The 25,725-nt window shown below is 43.3% G+C and overlaps 1 protein-coding gene and 1 long non-coding RNA gene across 3 annotated transcripts in view; both read right to left on the bottom strand.

Annotated features, from left to right (window-relative positions):
- LOC142203938 (uncharacterized) overlaps nucleotides 1-25,725 on the bottom strand; it is a 1,061,686-nt gene that overhangs the window by 928,937 nt on the left and 107,024 nt on the right. The window lies entirely within an intron of this gene.
- Nucleotides 1-25,725, bottom strand: part of GLT1D1 (glycosyltransferase 1 domain containing 1) — a 100,695-nt gene that overhangs the window by 2,979 nt on the left and 71,991 nt on the right. The gene's annotated exons all lie outside the window — the stretch shown is intronic.

Raw genomic sequence — 25,725 nt, 5'->3', positions numbered from 1 at the left:
CACTGCAAAAATCTGCCTTCTACTGATTTCAATAGGAAGATTTGTCTTTTTCTTCCGTTAATTAAAATATCCTGGTTGATCAACAGGTCTGTTTCATCTAAACCCCCCCCCCCCCACTGAAATAAATGATAGAAGAAATCCTTGCTGAAGGCAGGAAGATTTCTGCAGCGGATTTTGCATGGTGGGTTCCACTGCAAAATCTGCTGTGTGAACTTACCCTTAAGCTGTATTATAGTTGAAAATAGAGTTAAGACCTTGGGTATTATTACCAAAACTTAAATGGTTATTGCAGTTGCTTATTGATGACCTATCCTTATTGATAAAACACTGTATGGAGGCAGAAGAGGTCCTTTATACTTATGGGGTGGGCATATGAATTATACCTGCAGATCTTACCTCTGGGTTTCAACCTTTGCAATTAATAAAGGATCATGGAAGACCTACAGCCATTCCAGCAGATCTACCAAAGCAAAAATCACCCAATTTCTATGTTTTTTATGTTTATGTGGTATGAATTGCACAGCAAAGGGGCCCATTGAAAGACTTGGCTCCGCAGTTCTTGCCCGGATTCTGTGGCTGAAGCATTGAAAACAATGGGAGGCAAGTTTCTTATTTTTACTCCCCTTCCCTCAACCTCCACCTGCTATATTCTGGTGTCTAATGGGGACCCCAGAGTATAATATCACTTCATGAGTTGAACCCGAAACTTTTGGAAAATACTGGTTGAATTTGATTTGATCTGAATTTGTTCGCTTATCCAAAGCAGTGAGCAAAGGCAAGTATACACTTCACTAGTGAAGGCAGCAATGGAATAGCAATGGACGGGCCTGCAGGGGACTATAACCTCTCGGGGGGGCACTATTACTTTGTGGGAGCCGCAAACGGGGCACTTTTAACTTGTAGAGGCTTAAATGGAGTCCAATAGAAGTTAGTGCCTCATCAATGGGTCACTTAAAAGAGCCAGCAAGGCAGCTGAAAGTTAGGCTAAAGTTTGATGGTGACTTCGGCTACAACTCACAGCGCCGCCTACAACGCCTTCACTAATTTTAGTAAATGATGTCACTATGCGACCCTAGAGGAGCTATAACTGTGATTTGTAATCACAAAAATATCAAGCACTTGCATTGTGACACAAAAGAACTCTATTCACTTACATATATTAAGGAGTCACAGGGCAATACTGCGATCTTTGGTTGAGCCATCAGGGTCATGGCTTAAGTCTCTGCGTAGCCCCAATATTACAATGATATTGAAATAAGTTACGAGAGGAGTGGGGAGAGTACTTTCACATCAGGGCACGTAAGCTTTTAGCGACACATAATTTGCCCAACATCTAAAGTGCATAGCCAACTTTAGTGAAGCTTTTTCTAATGCACCGCAAGTACGCTAGGTGTATTTTACTCTAACAGCCATGGAGAAGGTGTTACATGTTTGTTACATTTGCAGAACATTCTTTGAATATTGAATGGATGTGATATCTTTGAACATTACTGGTGTCATTTCTAGCAGTGCTATAGGTCCGGGAATAATTTTCACAGTAGTACTCAATTCAGGTCATTATATACCAGTGAGAATATGGGCACATTTTTAGAAATAGAAACTAATAGACACTTTATAAATCTTTCCATATAGTTTATTAAGCATGCTTCTAAAAATCTGCTTAGGAACACAAAGTTATGACTGTGCAACAAGTAGAAAATGGGAAAAGGAGAGAGACAAATGAAATGTTATTTATAAGGCAGAGGAAGCTTTGTTCTTGTGATCTGTAATAATCAGCAATTTCTAAGGACACTGTATCTCACTGTCACACGTTCCATAAACTTGCAAATTCAGGTAATAGAAGAAATAAAACAATGATTGAAAACCTGAATTCAACTGATCACCTGTCAGGGGGTTTCATTTTTTTCTTTCACTGGTCTATGCTGAGCTTAGCTATTTGTGCAAGTGTATCTGTGAGCAGAGAACTGAGAAAGAAGATGGTAATTACAATATTACTGGGCCAGTACACAAGACGGCTCCGTCTATCTTCTGTGTAGTTATAGAAGGATACCTCAACTCCCAACAGTCACAGTAAAATTGGAAAGAGTAGTCATGAAAATGTCACACGTAAATACTGATGGTGAATAATTCTGATGTTTTAACTGCACTTTAACCTTAGTGACTAATGTTAACCTTATGAGCAGTAACAATTTTGGTGCACAGGGTTTGGGTTTAGCTGGAGGAGACCTTGTATTTTGTGTGACAAGTTGAAGTTTTATTAAGAACAATTTTGTTTTATATAATTATGTATTTTATAAATTAATATTTTATGGGTAGGGGTTACAGTGTAGATTAGATCACATGGTAACTTTATTTGGCAGATCATTACAATTACAATTACAATTACAGCAATACCAACTTAAGGCCGGGGCCCCACGGGACGTAAATGCTGCGGGAAAAATCGCGGCATTGTACAGTGCAGGCAAAATGGATGGGATTCATGCGAATCCCATCCCCACTTTGTGGCAAAGATCGCAGCGCAGACACGCTGCGATTTGCAAAGCCGTTGCGGCTTTGCAAATCGCAGCATGTCAATTATATCTACGGAAATGCTAGCGGCTTTCCCGTAGATATAATGTTAAGAGAAAGTCCGCAGAGGAAAACTCTGAACTGTCTCTTAAAAGCGCTGCGGAAAGAACCGTAATGCGATCACGCAGCGGTTCTTCCCGCAACGCTTTATCACTGCGTTTACGGCTTGTGGGGCCTTAGCCTAACATAGTCTTTAAAGCGTCTTTTACTACTTTTGCTCAATAAAGCTTAAGAAAGTAAGAGGACAGGAGTAATCTTTATTGTACCAATGCAGAGGGGATACCCTTATTCCTTCTGCACAGGACAGACAACACACAAGTTGGAGGTAAGCTCTCTCATATACACAGAGGTGAGATGGCACGTTTCTGTATACTAAAAGAGACTACTAAAGTATTATTATTTTTTTTTTTTTATTTTTATTTTTTTTTTTTTACTGAAGAGCATAGAAGTCATGGATCACATCACTGTTGGGCAGAGTTCGGCCACTTCACTGAAAAAGAAATTCCTCTGTTCAAAAAACTCAATGAATAAAAAAGGGAAATTAATAAATAAATCAACTTTTAATAAGACTAATGATTAGAAGCATCAAAACCGCACATAGATTGTGGACTGTATAGGTCTCTTTTTTGTTGGGACACCATATTGGGAAGGGTAAAATCTATTAAATTAATTCCTTGATCGTACAATTTTTATATTTACAAACTCTTCCAAAAATCGGTTTCAGATATTTATAGGCACCTTGGACCCAGTGATAAATAAAAGCAGAGCCCCACAGAGAAATAGATCCCTCCTAACACCTGATAAGCATTTTAATATGATTAAAACTAAATATTCTGCCTGTCTAGTGCAACGTATAGAGAGGAAGACAGTGGCGCCTGAATGACGCAGATGCCACACTAATATAGCTCCTACTTATATGGCTACTTTTAAAGGTGGTTTGGAACTTAGCAAGTATAGCCAATCACACTCCAGTGATACGGGAATAGACACCCACGAGATGACAGGCCCCTGGTGGCGCCCCCCAACCAGATCACGTGACCCAAATGGCCAAATCAGTAGCCGGCCAGCCATGTTGTTATCGTGGACATCCACTAACACGGGAAACCAGCCCAGGTAAACATCTTCTTAGAGCGATTGGACTTCCAAGGTGTCCGTAAACTCTGTGCAACAAATTTAGGGCCTAAATTAAGGTAAGCACCCATACCAAAGACAATACGCTCCATAAAGGGCATACAAGATCAAATTAAAATAAAGTACTAATGCGCGACGTCTATTCAACCACAAATATGACTGCAGTCTAGGCAGAGATATACATGTGCTAAGGAAGGCAGGTACTGGGGAAAAGAACAATGCCAAACATCGATAAGGAGATAAAGTCCTGACTATAGACGGAAAAACTTAGATGAATAGTAATAATGATGATATAGACCCAAAGTGGGGACAGATATATAAAGGCCTTTAGTGATATCTCAAAACAGGAATATAACAGATTAGCCGAATAAGAAAAGCCGATAATGTACTATACACATGGTTGAACTCAAAAGGTAACAAACAAAATCCAATTGCTCATGTCTGTCAGTTTACAAAGTCCCTAATTCAGTAAGTGCATCCTATCCTCACACTCCTAAACTCCTTTCTTAGGGTAACAAACTCGCAAGTACTGCAACTCCCACATTTGAAAGTGCCAATTGGTTTCCTGTCAAACAAGGTCCCCTGACTCCATTCAGGTTCCAAATAACTGTGTAAAAATCTGTCTTGGATATTCTTTCCATATCCATTTGTGATCTGTGGCTTAGATGGCATGTCTTCCACAATATCCGGATCACTCAGTAAAATTCACCAATGGTGGGATAATATTTTACAAACTTCCTTCTGTCTAGCATCAATGTTCCTATTTACCCACAGTGTCTGAATCTGATGGCTTCTGTCTGGATGAGAAGAATAGCAATGATGTCTTCTGGCTTAACTTGGCCCTATATAAAGCACTATTAATGATCTGATTAGGGAAACCCCTATCCTCAAATCTCCTGGAAAGGCCATATGTCAGAGTTTGAAAATCGTTCATATTTCAGCAATTACGTCTTAAGAGACAAAAACTGACCCGTAGAAATTACTCGCTTTAAAGAGGGAGGGGTGGCAACTCCCCCATAGCAAGATTAGATTCCGATCGGCGATCGAGAAAATTTCACGATCGGAATTAGAAACACAATCTTTTTAGCTGGGATCGAGATCGGTGATTATTTCCCATAATGCTTTGCTACTGGCCAAACATTGTGGGAAAAGCTAACAATGTTAGCCTTCACACTGAATATACGCTCTACTCATTCTGAAAAAAAATACTAAATTAGGCACAGATCCTGATCTAAACCTGGCCCTCTTGGGTCTTGCACCCCCCTTAAGGGATGACTACCCTGAATAGTGTCAAAAAGCTCAGAGTCTGTGGTATCCCCCTGTGAGGTTAATTGTTCTGATACCCTGTTCCCCCCTTGATGTGTAGAGACCACCTGATAAGCTCTTTTCTCTGAACTCAGCTAAATCTCTATGAAACTGATAAAGTTTACACTCTTTGTTATGACAATTAAATTGTTCTAATGTTGCCTGTAGGTTTGTATCTTTATTTTCAAAACCTGGTACTGTGGAAAGCGACTTGGCTATTTCATGTCTTTACTCAATTGAGTGTTCAAGCATTCAAATTGAACCTTTTCCTCTTTCAAGAGGATTTTCATCAGGCGTAGAGAGATATTAGTGATCTCTGATTCCCGTTTTTCTTTCAGGGAAGCCGTTTGCAATCTTCAGGCAAGGGAATTCTTAAACCATTTGGAACTATTTATGTTTTATAGCTATCTTAAAGGGGTTGTCCCATCACAAGGATCCTATCTATACTGCTTGTTAATGTGGATGTAAGACTTTTCCTAAATACACTGCTTCAGCAAAACTGCTTTGTTTGTCCACTATCTTACTTTATTCAATTCATTGTGGACACAACCCTTGACTTATCTGCTCAAAAGTCAAGTGATGTATCTGCCTGCTCTCAGGGGGGAGGGAGGAGGGGCTGAGTGCAAGGGAGCGAGCCTGTGTTTCTAGCTATTCCTGTGTCTACACCACCTGACCTAGGTCCTGCACTCAGATAGGGGAGAGGAGCTGCTTTCATTTCTTCTGTTTTCCCAGTTATCAGGCTAGCTAAGTCAGTTGTGTTCATTATGGCAGAGACAGGCAATCTCTGTATGTAACACAGAATGGAGTTGCTCCTGCCTGTACTTCATAGTCCAATATGGGTGGGCGGAGCTACACACGAATTTGGGGGCAGAGATAAACGGCAGGTTGCATGTGAAACCCCGCCCACCAAATGATGCAAGAAACCAGGAAGAAAGAAGATTTTACAGCAGTAAAGACTGGTGAGTATGCGACGTGGGAATACCCCTTTAACATTGGATCTCCCACCAACTACGTAAATAATCCTTATATAGTCTGGTGAGATTCCTAAATGTTGATTTCAGTGACATGGAACCTGTCGATTGCAGATCACCCTCAGACAAAACATTCTGGGCCTCATTTAATCCTTTCACTGCCAAGGGTCTTTGGAAATTTTGCGCCTCCAGTAGCCGGAGCAATTTTCACAGTTTTGAGCTGGACAAATCAAACCTAAATTGCAACATTAAAAAAAGCATCCAACCCCCCCCCCCCATACCTATACATTTTCTTAAAGTGGACACCTGCAGAATTGTCAGAATGCTACTTGGTACTGTATACAAAGTGAATGTTTTATGAGAAAATGCAAATAAATGTATATTAGTTGTTAACAGCGGAAACCAAACAAAAAATTAAATGCACCAAACCTAAAAATAAGAGTTCAACATGTGCAGAGTTCATTCATATCACTATGGCCTGAACCCGCATGCACGTGTCTTCAGAAAATCACCAGAACTGGAAGGAACAAAAATCTGCTTTGTAGCTGGAAATGTTAAAAAAGTATCATCCTATAAAATGTAGGGATTACACACCATGAAAAGTAAATGAACCCCTAAACCCTATATATTTTTTGAAAGTAGACAACCTGAAGATTACAAATGTCTTAATGGGTCATCAATAGCCACATTCATGCAACTTAGCGCATTTTTTCAAAAAAAATATTTGTCGCAAACACACATATTTGCACCTAAAACTCATGTTCAATCTCACATTCATATACAAAATACATTTAAAATAATAGCTTAAGGTGTATACAATGTGTATTTATACTGTATGTACCGCAAACATCAACTACAACAAGAGCTCAGACTCCCAAAAACACGAATACAGAAGACAAGCAGGATTTAGCTGTTATTCACTAATATGTTAAAAAGCTATACTGCACCTACCAAACTGTAACTGTGATACCAAAATCTAACTTTTTTCAGATTACACAGCATACCGTATATAAAAACACAATTTAATAGTTCATATATATAACCACCTTCATGCAACTTTTCTGCAAACATAATGTACTGTACATAAAACTGCAATATGTGAGGAGTTCATACATACCACACATGTATACTGTATATTTACAGGGGTGGGTGTTAAAGAATCGCCAAAATAGCAGAAATGCACCATCCCATTTTGTGCATGCAAATTAAATAGGACTTCACATAAAAATGTTATTTTCCATCCCCCTATAAAAATTTTAGCAAACTATATGTTCATCTCTAGTGATAATAGTTATTGCTATTATTTTAGCGTGTAACGGATATCGCTAGAGGCGTATTTTACTGTAGAAAGCTCAGGTATGAACAGGACAGGGATTGGGTGAAACGTAAACTTTATTCGCGACTTTGTGTATATGTTGTGTGTTTGGTGCCACTTTTTTTTTTTTGGTGCTGCGACCTGGACAATGGTAAACATCTGGGTCACAGCGCCAATAAACTTCCTGGTTATGTTCAGGGGGTATAACATAAGAATACCCCACTAGTAAAGCTCAGGGGGGAATTACATTATACCTGTATGTGACAATCAGAGACAAATATATAGTATGCTCTCTGATTGACAGGAGAAGGGTTAATAGGGACAGAAGAGTCCCTGCCACCCCCTCCTGGTGTCACATGCAAGTTATATACAGAGTCAGATTGTTTTTCTGTCTCTGTGCACACTGCTGGGCTGCTCGTGCTCCTCTCCCTTTCCTGTTACAGTTGGCAAATTGCTTACTTAGACAGGAAGGGGACACACACACTTTAGAGCTCTATATCTTTGGACTGCATCAACATATCTTGATGCTTTAAAATGCATTTTAAAGAGGAGAATCTCATCCTTAAAATGTTACTAAGAACTTGATGATTGAACTTACAGTTGTGGAGTGATTCACTGTTGAATTGCTGTCGGGAATGGAGATCTGCAGTTGGATCTCAATTCCAAATAGCGTTTTCAACAGTAAATCTCTCCAAAACTGTAAGTTCAATCATCGAGGTTTCATTTTAAAGATGAGATTCTCCTCTTTAAAATGCATTTTAAAGCATCAAGATATGTTGATGCAGTCCAGAGATATCGGCATTAGTAGGGAGGATGTAGTAGCTACGTCCTCGGCTACTGTGGTGCCACCTCGGAAGGACATAGAGCTACGTGCTTGGCAGTAAAAGGGTTAACCATGTACCAAACAAGAAGAAAATAATGGTCGGCATTACTTGCTATGGCTAGGTTCACACCAGTGTTCAAACTCCATTCGAAGTTTCCATCCTTCAAGGCAACTCATCCTTTCAGGCTGCAAGCTAGTGATTGTTTGCACTTGATAAAGTGCATTGCCTGAAACGCATAGTGCTGTACTATAATAAAGATATTGAAGAAGGCTTATCCACGACTCTAGCCCGTATTTGAGTGCACTTTACCCATTTTCCTCTTCACCCTACTGGTCCAGTACCCTGAGGGTATCCTGGACAAGACAGTCATCTAACACACAAGACAGCCACTGGCAATGACATACAGCGCAACTTATTGCAAGTATATAAACTTTCCCCTGAAAAAATCAGTTGTTTGCCAGGAGTATGAGATGGTGGACCTGCAGTGATTAGGTTATTACTTTGGCAATTACCAACTTAAAGGGGCTCTATCATTGGGAAAAGTCATTTTTAACTAATCACATCTTTGCATAGACTTTAGAAAGTCTATTCCACACCTACCTTTTATATGTAAATTGACTTAGTGGTTTCTGAATAAATCCGTTTTTATTCATATGCTAATTAGACTGCTGCATGATGAATCGTGCACCCTCTTTGCTATTGTTTCCTATGGGTGTATACAGAACAGGCTGCTGCTGATGACTCCGCTTCCTTTTTGCACACACATAGGAGATAATAGCAAAGATGAGTGCTGCTGGGAACTTCCTGTGCTGGCTGGAAGCTCATTAGCATATGAATAAAAACGGACTTATTCAGAAACCACTGAGGCAATTTACATACTAAAGGTAGGTATGGAATAGCCTTTCTAAAGGCTATGCAAGGATGTGCTTAGCTAAAAATGACTTTTCCCAATGATAGAGCCCCTTTAATAGAGAGTTTCTTTGTGAGCCAGCCCCTTTAAAGGAATTACAGGTAGGTTGAAACTTAATCGGTCAACCAATCTGTGCACAAATCTATGGGCTCATGCTTATAACATTGATCAGTGCAGGCTTAGACCACAGGTCAGAGAATGATGAAACAGCTAGGCAAATATAGATGCTTAGAGTTATGGTTTCACACAGGTCGCTGATCTTCGGCTTTGAGTATCAGTGAAAGTGATTTATGTGAGGCGATATTGTGGATTGTAGAAAAATCTCCTAAAACTACGCATTGATGGTATGTTGTCATAGCAATGATACTCATCAGGAAAATCTGATGTGTATTTTTACTGTGGAGCCAATAGCAGAAATCAGAGATGAGCCTTGGGTTTCTGCTGCAGTTTGCATGTTGGTATTGCCACAGGGTTAGCCAGTGTGTGGTCAGGACCCCAGTTTCAGCACAGGGGACAAGACAGGGCAGGAAGTTGCTTTTTACAGTGCTTAGAGGTCTTTTTCTGTGCAGATTTCAATCTTGTTCCACTGCAAACAAAGTTTATACAATTTTTTTTTTTTTTTTTTTTTCAATTCAAAGGTTTATTGGTATTTTCAAAACATTTGTAAAAGAACAGAGTAGATCTTTAAGGCAACTAAATGTACAATCACGTAAGCGATATAATTCCTTGTCAGCAGTACAAGCATTTTCGAACAATGAATACATTGTAAAACAAGCAAATGAAACAGTGAAGGACGTCAGTCAAAGACTGACGCCTATTAGTTGTCAAGTTGTCAATGTTAGAGTGCAATACAACATAACACATAATGACCATGTGAAATGAAACATAACAGTATGAGAACTGCGTTGGAGGCCTGTCGGTAAAAGTGAAACCTTGTAAAATAAGGGTATAATAGAAGATGAGGATGAAGAGGACGGGAAGGGAAGAATAAGTGAACTAAGAAGGTTGAGAATGAGAGAGGGCAGGGGGTAGAAAGAACTTAGAGGAATGAGAGAATTAGAGACCAGAGATTAAGAGAAAAATACTAAAGAAAAAGAGTAAGGGGGACAAGGGGAAGAAAGAAGGAAGAGAAGGAAGAGAAGGCGAAGTGTAAGAAGACCCAAAGAAGAAAGCAGAGGCAAGTCAGAGAGCAACACAGATCATTAGGCATACAACATCAAAGCTCAATGCTTGTGGAGGATCCAGGGAGTCCACGTCTTCACATAACGTTCATGTGATCTCGCTGACCAGCACATTAGCTCATCGAAGCGGGCTATTTGGTTAACCTTATCAACCCATTGTGTGTACGGGGGTGCCATCGAGTTCATCCAATATAAAGGGATAAGCGACTTTGCAGCGGATAGGAGATGTATGACTAATCTGTCCTTTCCTGGTTTGTAGTCTCCGGATGGCAGGAATAAGAACAGCGTTTCGGGGGTAAGTTGGAAATATGGGTAGCTCACTGCACGTATAACATCTTGGACACTCTTCCAGAAATCTTGGATTGCCGGGCATGACCACCAGATATGCAAATATGTGCCGGTATGAGAGTGGCATCTCCAGCATAGATCAGAGGAATTCAAGCCTTTGCGGAACAGCCATGTGGGAGTCCTATACCAACGAGAGACCAGCTTAAAATTGTTTTCTTGAAGCCGGATACATGGGGAGAAGCCATGCGATTGTGAGAGAGCCAAGTCTACTTCCTCATCTGTAAGGGAAATTTGCAGTTCCGATTCCCAAGCTTGAATGTAATTGGGTCTATAAGTCAGATGTGGATCCACGAAGCGGTTCAGGCAATGCAAGATTTTTCGTAGCATAGCAGTCTTAGAGAGAAGGAGCTTCTCAAATTCTGTTAGATTCTGTCTTAGAGTGTGTTGGCGTTGCAGTTCACTAAGGGCTGCCCGCAAATGCTGTTTGTGTAGAAAAGTAAATTTAACATCTGGGACCAATGCGCAAATATCGTCAACCGGCAACACACCCTCTGGAGTGACTACATCTTTGAGAGCGAGGCAATAAAGCTTATCCCAAAAGTCTTTGTAAGTCTTGTGTGTAAATCCCACCAGGTAGGGTAGAAGAGCGAGAGGCATAACAGGTGAAGGCACAGGCATCAATTCTTCAAGCATGTCCGCCCACGGGCCATGAGAAGCAGGCAACAGAGGGCAAGGTGTCATTGAGGAGAGACGATGCAGGCGGGGGAACCACAAGTGCATATCAAGAGGGGTGTCCAGTCCTTCTCGCATCAGCGTGGTAGGGACAAGAGATGTGAATGGAAATGCAAGTTCTGCCCACCAAGTGAGTTTAACTGAGGTGTGATACTTCTTAATATCTGGTAGGCCAATACCACCCTGACGTTTACGTCTGACCAGTTGTTGCCAGGAGATTCTGGGCGTTTTATGTCGCCAGACGAATCCAGTGAACATACGCCTAACGGACTGGAAGAATGCATCAGGTAGGTCAATAGGGAGCATCACCATTCGGTATATAAGTTTGGGGAACAAGTACGTCTTCAGCAAGTTCTTCCTTCCAAACCAGGAGAGAGGAAGATTGTCGTAGCCGGTCAGAGAATGCTTTAATTTCTCAAGGAGAGGTGGGAAATTAGCATTATACAAATCCTCCAATCTCGGGGTTAAGTATATTCCTAGATATTTAAGCGGCTTGGTGGTCCACTGGAAGGGCGTCAGCCGCTTCAGTAAAGCAACTTCGGAGGGGGGTAGTGTGATATTCAGCACTTCTGACTTTGAGAAGTTAGCTTGATAACCCGACAAAGTCCCATAAAACGACAGTTGGTCCATCAGGGCCGGCAGACCAGTAGAGGGGTTCAAAATAATGAAGAGCACATCATCCGCGTATGCGGTTGCTTGAAGAGATTGGCCGTTTACGGAGACCCCTTCAACTTCCGTGTTCTGCCGCACAGCTTGTAGTAGCGACTGCAACACCAAGACGAACAACGTAGGGGACAACGGGCACCCCTGTCGGGTGCCATTAGTAATGGTGAAGCTATCAGATAATATGCCATTTACCTTCAATTTTGCTGTTGGTTGGGCGTATAAGGACAGGATCGTCTGTATAAACCTGTCCGGGATAGCGAAACGTGCAAGTGCTTCCGTCATAAAATCCCACGCCACCCGATCAAAGGCCTTCTCGGCATCTACGCCGAGAAGTACCAGCGGAAGGCCTTTCTTACGGGCCAGATAGAACAATGGCAACAGTTTAGCAGTATTGTGCTTCCCCTCCCTCCCAAGCACAAAACCTGACTGTTCCTCTCGCACCAACTGCGGGACTAATGGTTTAAGCCTATTTGCGAGGATTTTGGCCCAGATTTTGATGTCCGTATTTAAAAGCGAGATGGGGCGATAATTGCTACACTGGGTGGGATCTTTCCCCTCCTTTAGGATTATTGCGATATGGGCTTCCTGTGACTGTCTTGGTAAGGATTCGCCGGTCAGTAGCGAATTACAAAGAAGCGTCAAGCGTGGCAACAGGGATTTGGCAAACTTTTTATAATAGAACAGCGGCAGGCCATCAGGACCAGGGCTTTTCCCTGTAGGTATGCTTTTCAAGACTTCCTCAACCTCCTCTGTAGAGATCGGTTTCAGTAGCAGGTCAGAGGTGTCAGCAGATAACGAGGGTAAGTGTAGTCCCTCCAAAAAGTCTCTGATCTTCAATTGCCTGTCGGGGCCTGTTACAGAAGTCGGGGGCAGATTGTATAATCCCCGTGTAGTATGAAACAAACTCAGAGGCAATGTCACGGGTATCATCTCGGCTTTCCCCATTTCTATTCTGGATAGAGGAGATAAAGGACTTCGCCCTCTCCTTCTTGATAAGGCGAGTCATCAATTTGCCGCCTTTGTCTCCGTGGGCATATAAGAGTTTCCTAAACTGCATATGCTGCTTCGCGGCTCTAGTGTTCAAGATATCTAGCAATTTGTTTCTCAGAAGAGTTAGTTCCGCAAGGTGCGAAAGCACTAAGGATTGTTTGTGTAGTCGCTCCACTAGAGAGATTCGGGACAGGAGGTCGTCCAGCTCCTTCTGTTTCTGTTTCTTAACTTTAGATGCCAAGGCAATGATGACTCCTCTCATATATGCCTTATGCGTCTCCCAAACCATTGGGAAACCCACATCTGGGGTGGTATTGATAGCGAAAAATTCGTCTAAGTGGCCAGAGAGAAACTGCACGTTGTCCTCTGAGTCTAAGAGCATCTCATTCAGGCGCCACATCCAGGCAGGTTTGGGTAGACGCGTGAGTTTGAGCATCATAGATACGGGTGCATGGTCGGATATGGTAAAGGAGCCGACAGTCGATGATTGTACCTGGGGAAGGAGACAGTCTGAAACAAAAATGTAGTCCAACCTGTGATAAGTAGCGTTAGATGTCAAGTAGAATGTGTAGTCTTTCTCGACAGGATGTTGGAGGCGCCATGCGTCAACTAGCCGTAGGTCATGCAACGTAGACAACACTCTCCGCATAGCTTTTTGCGAAATAAGTTGACGGGAAGAGGTAGAGTCCAAAGCGTGATTGAGGGACATATTGAGATCACCTCCCATGATAACAAATCCCTCCGAGAACAATTGTAGTGTCTGCAATGCGGACAGTAGCCAGGCCACCTGTCCCGTAATAGGAGCATAGAGGTTTGCCAGTGTATACTTTTCGGACGCGATAGTCCCTTTGAGGAATAGTATGCGCCCCTCTGAGTCCATATAGTGAGCTGTGCAGACAAATGGAAGGTCTTTATGTATCAACATAGAGACACCCTTAGAAGCCAAGGAGGGGTGTGGGTTGTGGAAACATTGTGTAAATTGTGTCCGTGGAAAAGATGGTATGCGTGAGCCCTTGAAATGAGTTTCTTGTAGAAACACTAGGCCCACCTTCTGCTTCCGGAAAAACGAGAAAACGAGAGGGAAAAGGGAGGAGGGGAGGGGGGAGGGGGGAGAGGGGGAGGGGAGGGAAAGGGGAGGAGGGGAGGGGGGAAAGGAGGGGGGGGAGAGGAGAGGGGGAGGGGGGAAAGGGGGGAGGAGGGGGGGATGGAAGGGAGTGAGGGCGTGTGGGGAATCAGTAGGAGAAAGAGGGGAGGGAGGGACACACATGATGTAGGATACAAAGCACTCACCACATGCAAACCGTAGCTACTATACATGTGCAAAGTAAAAGAACCCAGTAAGAAGAGAGCCAAAGTGAGAGCAAAGCAGGAGGGGGGGGAGGGGGGGGAAGAAGGCAAGAAAGGGAATGGGGGGGGACAAGGGAAGGGGAGGAGAAGGCAAAGACTAAGGGAAAGGGAAGGGGAAGAGGGGAAGGAAGAGGGTGGGAGAAGAAGTTAAAGAAGAAAGAAAGTCTAAGGCACCTGCAGCTTCTGGTAATTCGGAGTCCGAGGGGTAGCGTTAAGGAATATTTAATCCTTCATAGGGGTTGATTTAGAAGCTAGAGTCCCAGACAGATGGAGCAAAGCTTTCCGGGCCTTAGGAGATCTGTACCTGGACGCATGTTTGGAGAGGTCAGCGGAATAGGGTTGGAATAGAGGCACTCGGATCGGGTCTTCCTGCACGGGCAACCATGAAGGTATATCTATCGGCGGAATGTCCAGCACCTCCCATAAGGAGTCCAGATCTTGCGGGGAATGTACAGCATACCTGCGGCCAATTTTTAAAACCGACAGGCCAAAAGGGAACAGCCAGGCGTACCTTATGCCTCTGCTCTTCAGCTGGTCGAGAAGTGGTTTCAGGACCCGGCGTTTTTGTAGCGTTGAGGGTGCTAAATCTTGGTAAATCCGCAGAGGGTGCCCATCATAGGTCAGGTCGGTCTTGTCTCGTGCCGCTGCGAGTAGCTGGGAAGAGTGCGCTGAGGACAGTAGGGCACATACTATATCTCGCGGCGAATCCTCCGGTGCAGGTTTAGGCCGCACGGCCCTGTGTACATGCTCCACGCACATTCTGGCTGCAGCATCGCCACCTACCAGAGAGGAGAAAATATCTGCTATGATTCCCTGTAGCTGTTCAGCTAAGTAGGCCTCTGGCAGACCTCTGATACGTAGGTTACGGCGCCGGTTGCGGTTCTCTAGATCTTCCATCGCTAGGTAAGCATTGTTAAGGTGAGCTGTGTGTGTCTCTAAGCGCTCCGAGACACTCGTCGCCATCTGCAGTACCTCAGTCTGGTTAGTCTTTTAAAGACAAGTGCACTTAAAATAATTCTAATAGTAAGAGACAGATTTGTAACAGAAGGGTGATGAGATACAAATAACCCAAGGAGCGTGTCACAACTTTTTCTTAATACCTTTTGCTCTCAATACTAGTTTAGGTAATAAAAAAAAGTGACACAAGCTATGTATACACTATGCACAGAGCCTTAGTGTTAATAATCTATGTGTCATTATGCAGCACAGCATTTTGCTACCACTACCAGAGTCTACAATACAGAATACAGTGTTGAGCATACAATTTCTTTAATAACCAACGCTGTACAAACTGTAATCTTATGTAAGCCTTTCTAAACATTGCTCATGCAGGTGCCATTCTCATACGACAATCATTTCCAGCTGCAGCCAGAGGAGGGTGCTAGTGTCGCACTTGAGTATGTTTGTTGGGTTAGAGAAATATTCTATCCACTTATCCTTTCAATCATTCATACATGGCTGTGCTTACTTGCAGAGTCATTTACTCAGAGCATTCTTTCCACCCATTTACTCTAAACACAATGAACTCATTTAACCCCAGACCTTGAAAACTTCATTAACGCTCAATACAAAGGGAAGTAACAAAGACAAATGGGATCTGTGACGTTAATGTATGAGTGCATATGTAGAACAAAGGAGCAGAAGGAGAAATGCCTGTTTTGTCTAAATGTCTATGACATCCCAGCTAGAGCTCAGAGACAGCTCATCGTTTCCTATGGGATAGGGCAGTATACATAGAGCACACACGTAACAAGCAGGCCAGTATAATAATAACACAACTATGGATAGGAGCTTAAACATATAGAGTCTATAACCCCCCCCCCCCCCCCTCCCCATCTGTTCTACTGTGTGAGGACATTGGACAACAGATAGTCACACTTTTTTTCAATTAATTGTGACAGAAACATAGAAGACCACATGGTCCACCTGTCCTGCCTCTATATTATTTCCTTCTTATCTTATCTTAGAACAGACACATGTTTATCCCAGACCTGCTTAAAGGGATTCTACCACTAAACCAACATTTTTTCTAATTACCATGTCGGAATAGCCTTAAGAAAGGCTATTCGTCTCCTACCTTGCTCAGTCGCCTCCAGCCCGCCGTTCCATAGAAATACCATTTGCAAAAGAGTTCTTGCACAGCACTGCCAGAGAACTGTCTCTAGCGACGCCTCCATCTTCAGCTGCATCCTCCCCTTCTCTCATCGTCTTTCGTCTGGGTCAACTCCTATGCCTGTGTAGTCGGCTCTACCAGTGAGACAAAAGTAGAGCCGACTGCGAATGCCGGCCATTTTTGGGAGGCTGCTCTTGCTCTTGTAGTTCAATACAGGAGCGGCCTCCCAAAAACGGCCGCCAGCCGGCACGTGCACTCGGCTCTGCTGGTGTCTCACTGGCAGAGCCAACTGCACAGGCATCACAGTTTGACTCAGACAAAAGACACAAGAGGCGGTTGCAGCTGAAGATGGAGGCGTCACTGGAGACAGTTCTCTGGCAGCAATGGGGACACCCCCATTGCCGTTTGAGCGCTGGGGCCTGCCCCCATTGCTGCGAGAGAACTCATTTGCATACCGGTAAAAACCGGTATTTCTATGGAATGGCGTAGGAGCAAGGTAGGAGACGAATAGCCTTTCTTAAGGCTAATCCAACGTGGTAAATAGAAAAAATTTGGTTTAGTGGTAGAATCCCTTTAAATTCACTCCCTGCAGATTCCCAACCATATCTGCTGGAAGTTTGTCCCAAGTCTCAACTACTCTTTCAGTGCAATATTTCCTGACATTGCTTCTATTCTTCCCCTAAACTAATTTGTGCCCCCTTGATCTTGTGTTCTTCCCTCCTGAACCTTATTTATATCTATAACATATTCAAAGGGTAGACATTAGAGATGAGCGAACAGTGTTCTATCGAACACATGTTCGATCGGATATCAGGGTGTTCGCCATGTTCGAATCGAATCGAACACCACGTGGTAAAGTGCGCCAAAATTCGATTCCCCTCCCACCTTCCCTGGCGCCTTTTTTGCACCAATAACAGCGCAGGGGAGGTGGGACAGGAACTACGACACCGGGGGCATTGAAAAAAATTGGAAAAAGTCATTGGCTGCCGAAATCAGGTGACCTCCATTTTAGACGAATAGTGGATTTCAAATCCGGGTCATATGAGAATGTGAACTTTGTGACTATGAGACAGGGATAGCTGTACAGGCAGGGATAGCTAGGGATAACCTTTATTTAGGGGGGAATGTTATTAAAAATAACTTTTTGGGGCTCTATCGGGTGTGTAATTGTGATTTTTGTGAGATAAACTTTTTCCCATAGGGATGCATTGGCCAGCGCTGATTGGCCGAATTCCGTACTCTGGCCAATCAGTGCTGGCCAATGCATTCTATTAGCTTGATGAAGCAGAGTGTGCACAAGGGTTCAAGCGCACCCTCGGCTCTGATGTAGCAGAGCCGAGGCTGCACAAGGGTTCAAGCGCACCCTCGGCTCTGATGTAGGAGAGCCGAGGGTGCACTTGAACCCTTGTGCACCCTCAGCTCTGCTACATCAGAGCCGAGGGTGCGCTTGAACCCTTGTGCACACTCTGCTTCATCAAGCTAATAGAATGCATTGGCCAGCGCTGATTGGCCAATGTATTCTATTAGCCTGATGAAGTAGAGCTGAATGTGTGTGCTAAGCACACACATTCAGCTCTACTTCATCGGGCTAATAGAATGCATTGGCCAGCGCTGATTGGCCAGAGTACGGAACTCGACCAATCAGCGCTGGCTCTGCTGGAGGAGGCGGAGTCTAAGATCGCTCCACACCAGTCTCCATTCAGGTCCGACCTTAGACTCCGCCTCCTCCGGCAGAGCCAGCACTGATTGGCCGAAGGCTGGCCAATGCATTCCTATGCGAATGCAGACTTAGCAGTGCTGAGTCAGTTTTGCTCAACTACACATCTGATGCACACTCGGCACTGCTACATCAGATGTAGCAATCTGATGTAGCAGAGCCGAGGGTGCACTAGAACCCCTGTGCAAACTCAGTTCACGCTAATAGAATGCATTGGCCAGCGCTGATTGGCCAATGCATTCTATTAGCCCGATGAAGTAGAGCTGAATGTGTGTGCTAAGCACACACATTCAGCACTGCTTCATCACGCCAATACAATGCATTAGCCAGTGCTGATTGGCCAGAGTACGGAATTCGGCCAATCAGCGCTGGCTCTGCTGGAGGAGGCGGAGTCTAATGTCGGACCTGAATGGAGACTGGTGTGGAGCGATCTTAGACTCCGCCTCCTCCAGCAGAGCCAGCGCTGATTGGTCGAGTTCCGTACTCTGGCCAATCAGCGCTGGCCAATGCATTCTATTAGCCCGATGAAGTAGAGCTGAATGTGTGTGCTTAGCACACACATTCAGCTCTACTTCATCAGGCTAATAGAATACATTGGCCAATCAGCGCTGGCCAATGCATTCTATTAGCTTGATGAAGCAGAGTGTGCACAAGGGTTCAAGCGCACCCTCGGCTCTGATGTAGCAGAGCTGAGGGTGCACAAGGGTTCAAGTGCACCCTCGGCTCTCCTACATCAGAGCCGAGGGTGCGCTTGAACCCTTGTGCAGCCTCAGCTCTGCTACATCAGAGCCGAGGGTGCGCTTGAACCCTTGTGCACACTCTGCTTCATCAAGCTAATAGAATGCATTGGCCAGCGCTGATTGGCCAGAGTACGGAATTCGGCCAATCAGCGCTGGCTCTGCTGGAGGAGGCGGAGTCTAAGATCGCTCCACACCAGTCTCCATTCAGGTCCGACCTTAGACTCCGCCTCCTCCAGCAGAGCCAGCGCTGATTGGCCGAATTCCGTACTCTGGCCAATCAGCACTGGCTAATGCATTGTATTGGCGTGATGAAGCAGTGCTGAATGTGTGTGCTTAGCACACACATTCAGCTCTACTTCATCGGGCTAATAGAATGCATTGGCCAATCAGCGCTGGCCAATGCATTCTATTAGCGTGAACTGAGTTTGCACAGGGGTTCTAGTGCACCCTCGGCTCTGCTACATCAGATTGCTACATCTGATGTAGCAGTGCCGAGTGTGCATCAGATGTGTAGTTGAGCAAAACTGACTCAGCACTGCTAAGTCTGCATTCGCATAGGAATGCATTGGCCAGCCTTCGGCCAATCAGCGCTGGCTCTGCCGGAGGAGGCGGAGTCTAAGGTCGGACCTGAATGGAGACTGGTGTGGAGCTATCTTAGACTCCGCCTCCTCCAGCAGAGCCAGCGCTGATTGGTCGAGTTCCGTACTCTGGCCAATCAGCACTGGCCAATGCATTTCTATGGGGAAAAGTTAGCTTGCGAAAATCGCAAACTGACAGGGATTTCCATGAAATAAAGTGACTTTTATGCCCCCAGACATGCTTCCCCTGCTGTCCCAGTGTCATTCCAGGGTGTTGGTATCATTTCCGGGGGTGTCATAGTGGACTTGGTGACCCTCCAGACACGAATTTGGGTTTCCCCCTTAACGAGTTTATGTTCCCCATAGACTATAATGGGGTTCGAAACCCATTCGAACACTCGAACAGTGAGCGGCTGTTCGAATCGAATTTCGAACCTCGAACATTTTAGTGTTCGCTCATCTCTAGTAGACATGTCCTCCCTTCCTGAAGTACTTTAATAATATGTCTCATAATAAGTTTCATGCTTCAGACCCACCATCATTTTATTGCTCATCTCTACACCGGTTCTATTTTATTCATGGGTTGTTTTTTTTTGGTAGGTTCTCCATAACTGGACAGATTTTCAGATGTGGTCTCACCAGTGTTCTATACAGCAGGATCACAACCTCTCTCTTCCTACTGGTTATTCCTTTTTCTGGATTGGAATAAGCTTGGCCATAGCAGGCCACAGAGCTTAGGCCACACTGAACTTATTTGCAGTGGAGCAGCAGCCACAGACTACCCAATGGATAATCGATTACAGCGAAAGTCATCCACATGCTATGAACAAAACTGGAACTGTAAACTGACTTGCATTGCTGGTTTTTAAGCTGCAATTCATGTTGCAGGTTTTCATTGTGGTTCCCATCCGATGCAATGGAAAGGGTGAAGGGGTGAAGACTGTAACCAATCCGCAGTGACTGCTCTTTCACCATAAAAGCCACCTCATTTCTGGCAGAATTTTACCATGACAGCATATTAGAAAATAAGACTTCTGAATCCCACAACAGGATACCAGGAGCAGACATGTACCATACGGAGCCACACATTTTCACTTCCATACTATAGCCATATTCCCGGCCCTCCTTATCTAAACCTGGCTCAGCAGAACTGCTGGCCTGTAAACACAATAGTCTACCCTGCATCAAACACCATATGGTATCACTGTCCATTCACAATGGCAGCTGTGATAGTTTGACAAGTAAATATTTAGTGGCCACCTACTTAAAAGAAGTTTTCCATCAGGTTCACACTGCCCTATTTGAGGTCCCGATTATGGGTGCTTCCTATTATTTTTTTCTTTCAGTAGTTTATATAAAACCAGTGCTTACCTTCTGTATTTTGGCTGATTGACAGCTTTCCCCTTATATTGTGTATAGGGCTAAAGCTGTCCCCCACGTGGGCAGTGAAGTACACTAAGCCCTCCTCCTGACATGCGCAGCACTGCAAGGACTACAGCCTCGGCTCCTGCTGCTGCAGATACACAGGTGTTATGACACTATAGAATATAAGTAAGCAAAATAAAATCTATAAACATATAGAAAGAATGATAGAGTGTGTAACCCTATGCTGGAATCAGGGACTTGCCTATACAATGTGCTACAGTGTATGGCACTGTACCGTATGTCGTATGGCTGAGATCTGATTTGCATTCAGTTCCTCTTTTCTGTTGTATGGTTCGCCCTCTGAAAGCTTTAAAAAATGCTGAGAGATCATGTCACGCTAAACATAGCTGCTGAATGCTTTCACATATGGTTTCACCTTTTATTTGATATCATAGAAGTAAATGGGATGTCCCAGTATAGCAGCTGGTATGAAACAGATGGCGTGTCATGTATACAGTGAAGAGGTCATGGCACTCATACAAGCACCGCAGCCCCTTCAAGCAGCTGAGCGGCAGGGATCCTGGGTGTCAGTCACTGATTTCTTAATGCTGTTCTATGCTGGTGAGGATAGGTCACCAATAATAAGGAGCTGAACAACCCCTTTAATACTCAATTCATACATTCTTCAATGCTCCAGATTGCATTGTGGGAGAATGGATAATAAATGTTCATCAGTTCACTATGGCTGTCAATTATAAGGGCTTATTGGGAAATCTCTAAAATTTATTCCATGCAATAATGACTCTACAAGTATAAAAAGAAACAGACTGAGTCAAGCATCTTTCTAAACTACGAAAAAAAAAAAAAAAATTTGGCAATTTACAGAAAGTTCTTAAGTCAGGTCCTAGGACTGTAACTTTAGCTTTGGCTCAGACAAGTGATTGCAGAAAATCAGTTCCATTGTGTAGATATGACATGTGATCACTGAAGAGTATCTGAACCTGACGGAAATAACAGCATGGCACGTAATTCAGGTAGATGTCTAGATAATGCTATTCACAATCCGAACAATGACCTTAAGATTGGTCCTGTACACAATGAATAGCGATAGCGCTTGTAGACAATCAGACAGTGTAGTTAAAACCGCACCAAAAAAATGCATGTGTTTTTCATATGTTTTTATGTTATAATATATTTTTCAGCAAAGTGTAGCTCTGGTTATGTATAAGCTGCATATTCTGTACGATGTTCGACACCAACCTCCATGTTTATACCCCAGTTGCATTACTTATCTTATAGCTAGAGACCAGGGGTCCTCAAACTGCGGCCCGAGGGCCACATGCGGCCCGCCAAGCACTTCTGTCTGGCCCTGCCAACAACGCCGGCAGGCGTGCATTTATAATGAAGCTCCTGGGGAGCTCGGGCCAAGCCATGGAGCGCACTTCACTTTACCTATTGGAGGGCACCGCTCCCGATGTCTGTGCGACCTGCTCTGCCTCCGGCCCACTGTTTAAAAAGTTTGAGGGCCCCTGCTAGAGACCATAGTAACACCCACAACTACCTTAATACCCTTACTGGTTGTCACTGTTAAACATCCCTAACAACTTAGAAAACTCCTATAATGCACTGGGACATTTTCCTACATCCAATTTTGATGCCTGGTGTAAAGATTACACTTCCCGGAATACAAATCACCAGGGCCAGCAAGCAATAATAAGATATAGTAATAATTCCAGCTGTGAAATCATCAGGGTCCGAACAGATACATAATGTAGTAAATTTATAAACTGGCTTTTCAAGTAAAATATAGTAAATGTATATACAAACCATAAAACATTGAGCAAGTCTGGACATTCACTTCTGTACAACCAAAAAAAATCATCATCAATGCTGTCAATATCTTTCTGAATATACATTTATTTGCATTAGTTTTTTGTTTTTTTGTTTTTTAAATAAAACATACACTTTGCAGTGACTGTAAAATGCAACGTTTTTGCGTTCACGCCATGTGGGGCCCCAGGCCTTATACAGGATAGTAATATGAAATGACTATTCATAATATGTCCCCTACTCAGTCCAGCTGATAACCTATCATGATACATGTGCTATACTTGTCTATGGCTTGCTGAAGAATGCTATAGTAATGTGTACTCCCAATTAGAACAAACTTTTTTTTCATACATGAATAGTACAGTTGGATATACGAAACTCTAAGTTTTGTCCCTACTTATTTAGCTGTTTTCAGCCTCCTTTAGGGTAAGTTCACACAGCGGGTACCTTTTCCGCGCGGCTAGCTGCAACGGGATGCTGATGCAGTGCATTGGCATCCCACTCCCGATCAGGCCTGGATGAATGGGCCTAATCAGGAATGAGTCCCGAGCAGAGGGCGCGGCGGCTAACTCAGCCGTGGAATCTGCGGGAAGATAGGGCATGTTGCTTTTTTTCCCGCTAGCTGAAAAAAAAAAAAAATCGCTAGCGGGAAAAAACTGCTGGAGACTCCCACTAAAATGAACGAGAGGCGGTTTTACAGGTGGAATTTGAGGCGTATTCCATGTCAAAATCCGCCTGCAAAAAACTGTGTGTGAACATACCCTTATTTCACCAAAACTCTTACCTCTAATCGCAGCTCTATCCATATACACAGAAGTCTATGGAGAGGGAAAGAGGAGGCTGCTGCCGTCTTGTCAATTGATGTATTGCCTCGATCTGTACATTGGTAGAGCATTACCTTACATATGTAGTACAATCAAAAGAACTATCTTAGTAATTGTCGCAGAGCTTAACAGCCATGTATGTAAGCTATGTTGGTCTTTTCCTACAGCCTTCTCCTTCCCTCTCCATAGATTTCTGTTAGAAGTCATTTTGCCTGATAGCTGGAGATAAATCCATTTCCTTTCAGAACATAAAATACAGGATATAGTATATATCTACCTGTACTATTCTGTATAATACCGTAATTGGTTTTAGAATTAGAGGTACACTTTAAAGTTCTAACTTTACAGATATATAACTTTTTGCATCCTGAACACAAAGCTCAGTACAGAACATGTGGGCTGAGTGTTTTAATGTATGAGATAAATGTATATTTTCCCTTCCAACACATTTTTTTCTGTTTTAAAAAAATGAAAAATAACTCGCATTTCCATCAGGCTCCCATGGCTTGCATAAACCATAAAAGTCAATCATTCTGAATGAAAGCAACAGCGTGTATTTAATAAGTGTAATTTCCCCCTAGAAATAGAAGATTTCTCGCCGGAACCATATTTATTGTGGGTATGTAGACAACTTCCTGACCTTTCTTCCTGCACAAGCCTCCAAGTGAGTTTTTTATTTGATTTCAAATTTTTCCTTTGGCAAGTGCATTAGATCAATACAACTTATGCTTTTTTCTGCCTCCCTCCCAGCGCTAAATGGATTTGAAAGGAACACTTTCTTACAAATATAAGGTGTTTCTGGAGGTCTGTCATGTGCTGGGTTAATGCCTACAGACAGCCGGGTCATCTTTTTACAGCCAGCAAATAGTGAAAAATTTAATTATGATTAAAAATAATTGATTTAATTTGCCTGAATATGTGAGAGAAGCAAACCCCAGCTTGCAGTAAGGTTTTATCTGTCAGATTATTCTAACCTACATCATGAGGGGTTCTCCGGAACACAGCAGTAGTAAGACCTAGATGGAAGATTCATTCCAGGCTGCGGAAAGATGATTGAAAGATGGCCTGACTGGGTGTGCACGTGTTTTCATTTGGGAGAGGGGAATAGGTTGCTACCAGAACAGAACTCTCTGGCAGCAGCTTATATCCTTTGAGTACAAAGGATCTGGCAAGGCAAAATGTTGTTGTCCTGTTCGTTCCAACAGACAAAGGGAGAAACTAGGATGTGTTTTTTTTTGTAGAACAGTGTAATATCTGTTACCTGTGCACGCTGACTGGCTGTAGCAACCTGTACACAGCCTAAATATAAAGGAGTGATAAAGCAGGGACACTGGCTGGATGTAAAAACTACATCTCCAACAACCAGTGCCTCAATTCCTACTCATCACTACTTTATTTTTGGACAAATATGCAAATCGGTTTTCCAAGATGTAAATAGGAAAACACTGCCTCTGCCTGCTGCCCTCTAGGGGTAGCCCTCTTAAACATCATGCATGACGTTTTCAACAAGCCTATTGCTATGATGCGAGGATTTGCCAAACTAATAGATCTATTCCAAAAGGAACAGAATCCCAGCTGTGGACAGCGCTGTTTCAATCTGATTGGATCTCTTCAGCACAGCGTAGGGAAAACTGGTTTGGCAAAGACTTCTAGACAGACAAAACATATTTGCATATTTTTCCCATAATCCCCCAGTGGAGCTGAAATGGCTTTGTAAGACTCTATACGCCTGTGAAGGTGCTCTCTCGTTAAGGAGTACTTTATTTTTGTCAATGAGTGCTTGCTCTTCTTTCCCACAGATGAATTGGTGTGGTATGTTGTTGGTTGTAGGAGCTTTCCTGCCTGTACAGGATCATTTTCTGTCCACCCTGAATGGCTGCAGCCTGCTATACAAAGCTCGATAGCAGAGTATTACTCTTCTGTCAAGCTGTGAATAGGAAGCTGTAGCTAGTCAGTATATAGCTGCCGAATTGCTCCCTAAACAACCTGTCCAACTATTTCCCCAGAATTTATTTGGGAGGGTTCTGGCATTATGAACATGACGACAGCCATTTTATTTTTTACACAATGATCCTCCACGAGACAAAACCAGCATTATTTGCTCTTCAAAGTTTCGATTTTTTTAACCAATGACATGATCTTTATGTATGCACGTTTTTTGGCATTTCCCAGAGAACCTCTTTAAGCAAAAACAAATGTTCAAAACACAAGTAAATTTTTGGAGTTGTGTTTTTGGCTCTAGGTATTTTAGAAAATTCATTTAAATTTCCAGTATTTTGTTAAAAATTACAAAATAGGCCAATAATATCTTGGTGCAAACATTTTCCAAC

This window comes from Leptodactylus fuscus, chromosome 1 (assembly GCF_031893055.1).
Source record: "Leptodactylus fuscus isolate aLepFus1 chromosome 1, aLepFus1.hap2, whole genome shotgun sequence".
Classification (NCBI taxonomy): Eukaryota; Metazoa; Chordata; class Amphibia; order Anura; family Leptodactylidae; genus Leptodactylus; species Leptodactylus fuscus.
This window is presented reverse-complemented; position numbering and strand designations above follow the sequence as displayed.